This window comes from Equus przewalskii, chromosome 2, assembly GCF_037783145.1.
Source record: "Equus przewalskii isolate Varuska chromosome 2, EquPr2, whole genome shotgun sequence".
In the NCBI taxonomy this organism is placed as follows: domain Eukaryota; kingdom Metazoa; phylum Chordata; class Mammalia; order Perissodactyla; family Equidae; genus Equus; species Equus przewalskii.
Window position 1 is genome coordinate 15284991 of NC_091832.1, and position 11007 is coordinate 15295997.

Here is an 11007-nt window from a genome sequence, read left to right on the forward strand (position 1 = left end):
TGCTCCTGTTTTTCTTCCCCTGCTGTCCCCACAAAGCCCAGAGGTGGCGTGTTACCCCTCAGCCTCACCCCTATTGTACTGAGGTCTCTCAAGGCACAGAGATGCTAAGTGACCTGCTCAAGGTATTACAGGAAACCAGGGAGAAGCCAAGACTCAGAATCACATCTCAGGTGCTGCTTCCGCACTCTTTTTTCCTCCAACTACACTCACGAGGCTGTTGCCACAGTGACCCCATTGCCAACATTTACTTTGCAGTCCAGGGTAGTGCTTAAGAGTAAGGGCTCTGCCATCAGACAGACTCAGGTCCAGTCACGGCCCCTGCACTGCAGGGCCTTAAGCCAACTCACCCATTCTGAGCCTCAGTTTCCTCCTCTGTCAAACAGAAATGACCACAGCCGCCAACTTTAGAGGCTATTGTGAAGGTTAACGCAGGGTCCAACAGCACCTGCCGTATGTGTGCGAGAGCCAGGACCCCCCATGAGAGGAGCCAGAAATTCCCCGGGGGGCGGGGGACCAGCCTCAGTGAAGGTATGAAAGTTCCCTAGCACATAATAATGCACACTCACTAAAGATTATCGCGATAATTATTATTGCTTCTACTTTCACTGTTTGGAGGAGAAGGAAAGGGAGGGGCCAGGGTGAGGAGTGGCGCTGTCTCTTTGTGTGAGCTGCTTCCTGACGCACAGAGCAATTCCTTCCTGCGGGCCAAAGGGAGAAGGAAGGGGCAGGCGGGGAAGGGGGTGCAGAGAGAGACTTCTGATCTCCAGCCTGGGATTCTCGCATTTCACCTACTTGGCCTTCTGGGCACCAAGTGTGACCTTTTGACAGTCGGGATGTTGCTGTCCTGGTCGTCTCCGTCAAGCATCTCATAACCATCCAGGTCACGTCCAGCCCTAGATTCCTGGAAAATTCCACAAGACTGTTTGGGGAGGTCGTATGGCAGCGTAGAAACTGTGCTGACACCTTGAGCAAGCCACTGAACTGTTCTGAGACTTGCTGGAGAGACCGGCAAGCACAGCGGCTAGGGGCTCCCATCCCATACCTCCCACTGCTGGCTGTGTGAGCTTGGGCAAGTCCCTCAACCTCTGTGGGTCTCAACTCTTCTTCCACTAAACTGAGATAACAATAGCCATACGATAGCATGATTTGGGATATTCTATGTGCTGTATTTGCCAGCCCTTAAATGGTGCAAGGTGACGTTATCCAAAAATGTGCATAATGCCTCCTATATAGCATATGGTATGTTACAGATGCTCAACACACTCTGGTTCCCTGTGGAGCCACACAGAGTTTAGAGTCTCTTAAAGTTGTGTCAATGGGCAAGTCACTTCAGCAATGTGTTATATGATTCTTCATCTATAAACTGGGGCCAAAAATGTCTTCCTTACAACATTAACAATAATAGCTGGCATTTGTCAATGATGTACTACACGCCGGGTGTTCTCTGTGCTCAGCCCTTCTCATGTATAAACTCATGTCATCTCGACGACTCTACAAGATATTCTTATCCCATTTCACAGATGGGGAAACTGAGGCGTGACAGAGCTGGCCATTCAGCCACAGGCAGCCCGACATCAGAACTCTCCTTTTCACTACCTCACATACTGCCTACTACTCAGCTCCTGCAGGTGGGTCACAGGGGCACTTCTGTATAAAGTAACACATGGACACCCAGGAATGCTAGTGCCCTTCCAGCCCTGCAAGGAACCAGATCAAATACTAGGGGACAGCATGGTAGATACATTATTGAGAGGGATTTTTAAATGTTTATTTTTTAAGTTATAAAAGATTTGCATATGGAACATTCACACAATGGAATACCACATAAATACTAAAAATCTAAAAACGTTTTAGAACAATTTTCAATGACACGGAGAGACATCCACAGTATTAGTAAATGAAAAGAAAAGTAAAGCCAGTTTCTAAACAATATGCCTTGACTGATATGTAAATATATTTGTTTAAAAGAATGCCTGGAGGGATCTATGTGGCAAATTATTAACACCAGTGGTTATGGCTGGACAGTAGGATTGCACACAATTGTTATTTTTTCTTTTCAATCAACTGCATTTTCTAATTATTTTTGTAGAATCAACATGTATGTCTTTTGTAGTTTTAAAATAAGTCATAAATGCAGGATGAATAGTGACTTAGGTCCACCAGCTTAAAAAAAAAAGACTGAGTTTTACTCTATAACATTCATTTATTCACTCAATAAATATTCAAGTATCTACCCTGTGCCAGGCACTAGGTGCCATTCTAAGTGCTGTTCAGCAGCGAGTTCGGAAGGTCTAGGACAACATTGCTGTGACGAAGAAGAAGAGGGGTGGCAGTTAGAGCAGGGGGTCAGGGCACATCTGGGGACAGGCCGCGTGCCTTAAAGGCACAAATTTTCCCTCCGACAGCCCAGTGCGCCTGCACTTTTTCCTCCATGGTGACGTAGCTGTCTGTTCAAGGGAATCAGCCTTCCCTTCTGAACAACTCACAGGAGCTCATGTCACATGTGAAAGGACCAAGAACAAACTTCTGCTGGAATCTGTCACCATGCTGGGGACTTTCATGCCACCCTCTCAGTGAGTCCTCCCAACCACACTGTGAGGAGTGTACTGTTCTCTCTCGCTCGCTCTCTTTTTTTTTTTATTGGTGAGGAAGATTGGCCCTGAGCTAACATCTGCCACCAATCCTCCTCTTTTTGCTTGAGGAAGATTGTTGCCAAGCTAACATCTGTGCCCATCTTCCTCTATTTTGCATGTGGAATGCTGCCACAGCATGGCTTAATGAGCGGTGCATAGGTCCGTGCCCAGGATCCAAACTGGCAAACCCCAGGCCGCCAAAGCAGAGCATGTAAACTTAACACACTATGCCACTGGGCGGGCCCCCGTTATCTCCATTTTTGCAGATGAGGACACTGAGGCTCAAAGTAAAGTTGCTTGTCCAAGGTGACCAGCTGGTCAGGGGGCGAGCTGGGATGTGAAACCAGCTCCTTCTGACTGAGACGCCGTCCCCCTTCTACCATAGGACCCGCTGCCTCCCTCCACCTCGTCCACGATCATCACTATTCTGGAGCACTCCGTGCTGGGCCCTCTGCTCAGGGCATTGCCTCAGGCATTGATGGTCTCGTTTACTCTTCACCTGAGGTGGAGGTAGGAGGTAGGTGTTATTTACCAGTGAGGGGTCCCAGGCTCAGAGAAGTTGCCACCTACCCCAAGTCACACAGCTCTGGAGTGGGGAGAGCTGAGATTTGCAATCTGTCCTATTGGGTCCCAGAGCTTAACACCTGCACAGCCCTGTCTCTCCTCCTGTCTCTCCTCCTGTCCTCCGCTAGACTCCTCTGAACAACCTGGAGCACCTTTGGAGCCGATTAGTAAACATTAACAAGTGTCAGCTTTTCTTTTCCCTTTTCTTGCCTTTTACAGCCCTCATTGTCCTCTGGCGGGGAGTCTGTGTAATGTGGAAAGATGAAGAAGGTAGAGGAGCACAGGAGAAGGGAGGATGTAGGAGGAATGTTTGACCGTTGATCAAGCTGTAAGAATCAACACCTCATTCTTCCACAAGAACAAAACTTCCGTTTCTGAAAAGTGAGCATAGAAACATGGTAGGGAAAGAATGGAGAAAAAGGCTTGAAAGCAAGTTCTTGGAGGCACAGTTAAAGGACCTTGAAATGGTTAAGCCGGAGGAAAGTAGTTTTGTTCACTCAACTAACAAATATGTGTAAGGATTCTCCTCTGGGGCAAGCATTGCACAAGATGCTGGGGATGCAGAAATAAACAGGAGAGACATGGCCTCTGTCCTGTGGAACTAAAATGGGTGCGATGGTCATGGTCTCAGCCTGCAAATATCCAAAGGGACACCGGGGAAGAGAGAACAGCCTTGTTCTGTGTGGGTCCAGAAGACAGAGCTGGGACCGTTGGGTGGAAGCCCCAGTGGGCAAATTTCCGCTCTGGAGATGGAAGAACTCGCCAACAGGCAGAGCACTTTCAAGATGGATGGCTGACTTGGGGAAGCAGTAAGCACCCCATCGCAAGGAGAAAGGAAGTGTGAGCACTTTGAGAGGATATGGAAGAGGGGCTGTTATTTGCCAGCTCGGGCTGCCCTAACAAAATACCACCAACTGAGTGGTTTAAACAGCAGACGTTTATTTCTCACAGTTTTAGATGCTGGGAAGTCCAAGATCAAGGTGACGGCCACTTTGGTTCCTGGTGAGCTCTCTCTTCCTGACTTGCAGATGGTCACCTTCTCACGGTGTTCTCAAATGGCTTTTCCTCAGTGCACACACATGGAGAGAGAAAAAGAGAGAGAGCTCTCTGGCGTCTCTTCTTCTAAGGGCACTAATCCCATCATGAGGGCCCCACCCTTGTGACCTCATCTAACCCTAATTACCACCCAAAAGTCCTGTCTTCAAACACCATCATCACATTGGGGGCTTAAGGCTTCAACATAGGATTTGTCGGGGGGCACAAACATTCAGTCCATATGAGGGGTCTCAGCATGAACAGGGCAGCTGGACCAGCTCCCCATGGAGAGCCCTTCTACCTCCGATTCTGTGCTTCTGTGGAAGTTGAGGACCACGTGGACCCTGTGCTGAGGGTCGGGTATGACTCGGGCAGTTGAACAGCAGGGTGAGGAGTCGGGAACGAGATAGAACTCCTGGGTGGTTCGCCCACCACTCCTCTCTGCTCTGAGAGTAGAGATGCAAAGATGAGCAAAACCGCTACTTGGTTATATGATCCTGGGTAAGTCACTTGCCCTCTTGTAGTCTTCCTCATCAGAATCAGAGTGGTGCGATGGTACCGTCCACTCATAAAATTATTGTGAAATGGGGATGAAGTAGAGAAATGTAAGTTAAAGCTCAGCACAGAGCTGACACATAATAAGCACTCAGTGGATGTGAGCTGCCATTTACGATTACTAGTAACAATTATAACAAGTGCCTGCCGTGGAGTTGCAACCAAGGTGGGGAACATACAGGAACACAGACCAGGAGATTACCATGTAGGGGGTCTCTCTACCTCAGAGTGTATTTAATTCTCACAAGGACCCCTCCTGTAGTAGAAGTCAGGGAAGTCTTCTTGGTGGAAGTGACCTTTTGGGCTGAAACATGAAGGAAGACTGAAGAAGTCGAGGGGTTTAGAGCAAGGTTGTTGTGAACCAAAGGATGAAAAACAGACAGGCTGTTGGGTTACTTGAAGAAAATGGGTCAGGTGACCACATACGTATACGCACTCATTCACCCACTCGGTCATTCACCACAGCCCCACCCTGGACCCTGCCGACAACCATAATGGCTCCAGCTCTAAAAATCCCACCTTCTGACCACAACCTGCACTCTCCACCACATGCACTGCACTGGTCCCTCCAACCTGCAACTGTTCTTCATCACACTGGCATCTCCAGCCACTGCCCTCGATTTTCTTCCACTCCATCACCCTCTTCTTCCTCATGTTCTCCCCTCACCCACCCCTCCCCACCCCAGCCCCTGGCAACCACTTTTCTGCTCTCTGTCTCTAAGAGTTTGACCATTTTGTTTTGTTTTGAGATTCCATATATGTGATACCATGCATTATTTGTCTTTCTCTGACTTATTTCATTTAGCATAATGCCCTCAAAGTCCATCTCTGTTGACATAAATGGCAGGATTTCCTTCTTTTTCACAGCTGGATAACATTCTGTTGTATATATATACCACAACTTCCTTATCCATTCCTTTGTTGATGGGCACTTAGGTTGTTTCCGTATCTTGGCTACTGTAAATAACATAGCAGTGAATGTAGGGGGGGTGTATGTTTTTGTATTCTTTGGATAAATACCCAAAAGTGGAATTGCTGGGTCATATGGCAGTTTTATTTTTAATTGTCTGAGAAACTTCCATACTGTTTTCCATAGTGGCTGCACCAATTTACATTCCTACCAACAGAGCATGAGTGTTTCCTTTTCTCCACATCCTCGTCAGTGCTTGTAATCTTGTCTTTTTCATTACGGCCATTCTAACAGGTGGGAGTCACGTTCTTCTTTATTACAGCTCAGAGTCGAGGTCCAACATTTCGATAAGTCTTGCCAATGCCATGAATTCTCTTTCCCCTCTGTCTTTAGATCACACTGGTTGAGCAAACCTCTCCCTATGGCTTCCTATGCCCGGCAGCCAAACACTGCTGAGAACTGCACACCACAGGGCAGAGGGCTCCTCCGCGACTCTGGGACCCTCACCTCAGATGAGCCTTGGACACTGCCCAGTCATCAACCACGGGCTCTACAATGACCACTGCACCACGCTCCTCAAAGCTGCTTCCTCTGCCCTCATTCTCAGCAGGGAGGCCACCTTCTCCTTAAGAGAAAGAAAACGCTACCCTTATCTTCTCTCTCTCACACACACACACACGCACGCGCACACACACACACACACACACACCCATCCTCTTCTCTTTTCCTTCTGCTTCAACATGGGAGCTGACATTCTCATCAAAGGCCAACGCGCCACCCGGATTCTGGTGCCCTCCCTTCCCTCTTTCTCCAGAACCTCGTATTCCTTATTACCCCTTCCTTCTCTTAGATTTTCTACTTCTCCATCACAGCCTCCTGGTAGTCTTTAAACACAGTCAAATCGCCTCGTTGAGCAAAAACAAAAGCCAATTCCCTCAACCTCACATCCCATCTAACAACCACTCTCTGTCTTTCTCAGCACTGCTGACCTGCTCGAATGAGCTCTCCGCCCTCCGTTTCCACGTCCTCGCCTCCTGCTCACCTTTTCTGACAGCTTCAGCGAGGTGCAACTGATGTACGATAAACTGCAGGTATTGAAAGTGTACAATTTGGTAAGTTTCGCCACATGTATACACTCGTGAAACCATCACCAAAATGAAGATGACAAACATCTCCATCACCGCTTTCATCACAAGTCTCTTTGTGCCCCTTCACAAGCTTCCTGCTCCGCCACTCACCGAAAATGCTCTTGGTGAAGATACTAGCGAGCTGCCTCTCACTAAATTTGATGAAAAATGGTAATTGCTTCTTAGACATCTCAGAAATACCCCAAATTCAACCCATCCAAAACCAGACTCATGGGTTTATCCCCCCAAACCTGCTCCTCTTCCAGTTGCACCACCATTCAAGGGCTAGTGCAAGCCAGGAGCCTAGGAATTGTTCTTGACCCACTTGGGCAATGCTGCACCGAGTACCACCCATTTCACCTCCTGTCCGTCTCTATCATCACCACCTTAGCCCAAAACTCCTTCAACACTCACCCGCACCATAGCAAGGCTCTCCCAACAGCCAACTACATCCATGTTGGTGCACACATTTCACCTCCAAGCTGCAGCCAGAGGGATTTTTCTGCAAGTAAGAATGATCGTGTAATCCCCACCCCCACTTAAAATACAGACAAAGACTAAAATCCACCATGTAACCTACAAGGCCTGGCCGCTCTTCTCCTCTTCGGCCTCACCTTACCTCATCCTCTGGGTCCCTGGGCTCTCAGTCACACTGTCCTCTTTTTAGTCCCTTTAACTTACTGAGGTCCTCCCATCACACGGCCTTGCACATGTTTCTTGTCTAGAATGCTCTTCCCACTCATCCTTCAGTTATTACTTCCTCAGGGAGGGCCTCACTTTGTGGTATATGCCATGGTTGTGACTTGATTATCTGTATGCTTATCAGCTCCCCTTATAATATCACTTCCCTGATGCAATTCCTAGGCAAGGGAGGGGGTCTAACTTTACTCGCCACTGTATGCTCAGTGCCTGACCTAGTGGACCCTGTCTCCAGCATTAGTTATAAATAGGTGTTAAGTTAATGAGCTGTTGAGCATCTATTGTGTACCATGCTCTTCTGCATATTTGGTTGCGTTTCATCTTCACAACAACTTTGCAGGTGGGTATTTTGCTCTTTATAGATGAGGTCATCGAGGCTCAGAGAAGCTAAGAAACTTACCCGTGGTCACACAGCTGAGATGACTGAGCCTGAGCAAGAACTGGGTCTGTCTGACTCCAAGGCAAAGTTCTTATCAATTTCCCCAGCTGCCTGGAAGAGTGAGGAAGCATTCTCATATCTGCTCCCATATCTGAGGGCCTGTGCATAAGAGGTCTTGGCAGCACAATCTCAGTCCATCCTCAGAATCAGCCCATGAGGTGGGTGCTCTACCCTTTCTCACATGTGATAATTGAGATTCACAAAGGTTATGCGAACCGCCCACAACTTACTCAGCAAAATAGCCGAACTGGGCTTCTAACCCAGGGTCTCCAGGCTAGTTTCCCTGCATGACAGAACAGGTAAGTGAGAGCAGAGCCAGGAGGCAGGGATCTCTCACCCCCCATTAAAGTACTCAACTGGCATCCTGGCCTCTTCTCTGGCTCACACTTGCCAATCTGACTCATCCTCAGGTTGGCTTTGAGAAATACTTGTGCCTGGAACTGCTTTGTTGACCCAAGACCTTGGCATCAGAGAGTTTCCAACCAAGGGGGAAGGAAGGGTAGGAGCTATGCACATCCCCGGTGCCAACTCAAGGAGGCCAGTGTCAAGACAGGAGGTGGCAGCATGATCCTGGAGCTGACCTTCCATCTCCATTTAAAAATCAACTCTCTGGTCTTTGGGTGGCTTTTCAAGGACAGGCTGTGTCAGCCATCACCCTCCCTCCAGGGTACAGTGTGGAAGCATGGGGCGGGTATGGCCTGGTTGACAGTGCTAGGTGCCCACAAGCTCTGGGCAGAATCCTCTAGTTTCCAGCTGGACTGGAGCCAAGAGCCCTTGGGCACTGGAGCTGCTTGGGCCTGAGCTTCTCTGCCTGCCCTTCTGGTAGACGGAGAGGCATGCCCGCTGTGGCAGCCTGTGCTAAGGGTGGGGCTCCTTGGAAGGTTTCCCTCGGTTGGTGGAGTGACAGACCACCATCCAAGTGGTGGATGGACACTCTGCCCACCTGGGCCTCCTGCGGACGACCCACTAATACTATCATGGTTTCAGTTGTTCATGCCTTTATTCAAGAGATAATCCAAGAGAACAGTGTTTCTAAATTATTTACAACCTGTCTCAGACCCATCCTTTTATGATCACCACACTGGATGTCAAATCAATGTCAAATTTCTGTAAAATGCTTTTAAATGATTACTCCGAATTTTGGTACTTAAGTCACTGTGGACTGATAACAAAGAGTTTGCAGAACACACAGTCCATGGACACACTTTGAGTAGCACTGGTATAGAGGGCCCCTGATAGGCTAAGAGCTGAGGGGGTTCACGGGGAGACCCAAGAATAAGACAGACCCTGTATCTGCCCTGGAGGAGCACAGGCCCAAGAACAAGATACCCAGGCTCAAATTCTGCCAACCAGATACTAGCTGTATAAGCTTTGGCAACACACTTCTGTTTGCCGAGCCTGTTTCTTATCTTGAAAATGGGGGTAACTAGTTTAGAAGATATCTGTTGTTTCTCTCTGTCCAGTGTCTGGACAAAGCATCTGACATTCCTTTGGGTTTGGGTGGGTGGATCCCTTCCCCTGACTTCAGGGCTGGGTACACAACCTAAGTGTGGCCACTTAGCAGGTTCGATCACCCTGATCATATGATTGGCCCAGAAATGGACACATTCTCAAACTGAGGCCCTGAAAGTCTGTCTTGGGTCCCTTGCTGGATGTGTTAGGGAAGAGATGCTCTTTTTCTTTTTCTTTTCTCCTCAAGGCCCCAGTACATAGTTCCGTATTCTAGCTGTAAGTCCTTCTAGTTCTTCTATGTGAGCCACCACCACAGCATGGCTACTGACAGAAGAGTGATATGGTTCCATGTCCAGGAACTGAACCCGGGCCACCAAAGCAGAGCACACCAAACTTTAACCACTGGGCCATCAGGGCTGGCTCAAGAGATGCTCTTTTTCTACTGAGGTTGCTAAGCACAAGGAGAACCTTTCTAAAAAGCAAAGCCAATACAGAAGAAAACTGAGCCAAAAGTTGGAGAGAAAGGCTCCTGGTAGCAGTGTTTGAGTGCCTGGATCCAGCTGAGCCTGAAGATGGAATGATCTACGGAGCTTTCAATCAGGTATAATACATTCTTTTTTTCTAAAGTCAGTTTGAGTTTAATTTTGTCACCTGCAACCAAAAACATTTTAATAAACCTATGATAAGAAGAGGTGATACATGAAAAGGGCTCACCATGGTGTCTGACAGAATAAACATCCAATAAATGGGAGCTATCATCATCACCCTCATCATCAAGTATTTACTGAGTGCACTTTATGTGCTACATACTGGGGATGTAGACATAAATCAGATATAATCTCTGTCCTCAAGAACTTCCCAGTCTACAGAGGGACATGAATCAAAGAGACCCAATTCCTGTAACAACCAGGGGAAAAAATCATCAAGGTCAGCAGAGCAGGACTAACCAAGGGCTGTCACAGCACAAGACAGGAGAGGCCATGCGAGCCAGGGACCGTCATGAGAGCTTCCACCATCCCCCCTCTCCTTCTTGCAGTCACTGTCCTTGGTCAGACTCCTTCAGCTCTCCTCCTCTCTGAGCTCTCTGCTGACATGTGTCCAGGATGGGTAAGGTCAGAGAATGCAATTTGAGGTCAAGCGGCAGGGACCAGCTCTGTGACTTTGATAAGCCACTTCACACCTCTGGACTTTAGTCTTCTCATGTGTCAAATGGGAACGCTCTCTGTCTCTGACTCTCAAAGTTCTCTCAAGAATTCAGCACAGTCATGAGCAAGCACAATTTAGAAGTTTGAAGTGCTGGCCATTTACCCAGGACTGTTGTTGGCATTTTACTGATTTCCCTGATGCCATGTGACCTATGCAGGTAGACAAAGTGTAGAGAAAAGGCTTTGTCAAAAAGATCCAATCTCTACTTATTAGCTGTGTGACACTTTGCCCATGGTTCAGCCTCTCTAAGTCCTTGCTTCTCCATTTATAAAATGGGATAAGAATGGTACCTACCTGTCAGTGTGGCTGTGAAAGAGGAGTGATAATGTAGACAAAGCATGTGGCACATAGTAGGTGCTTTAAAAATGGACTTTGTTATAATTTTTT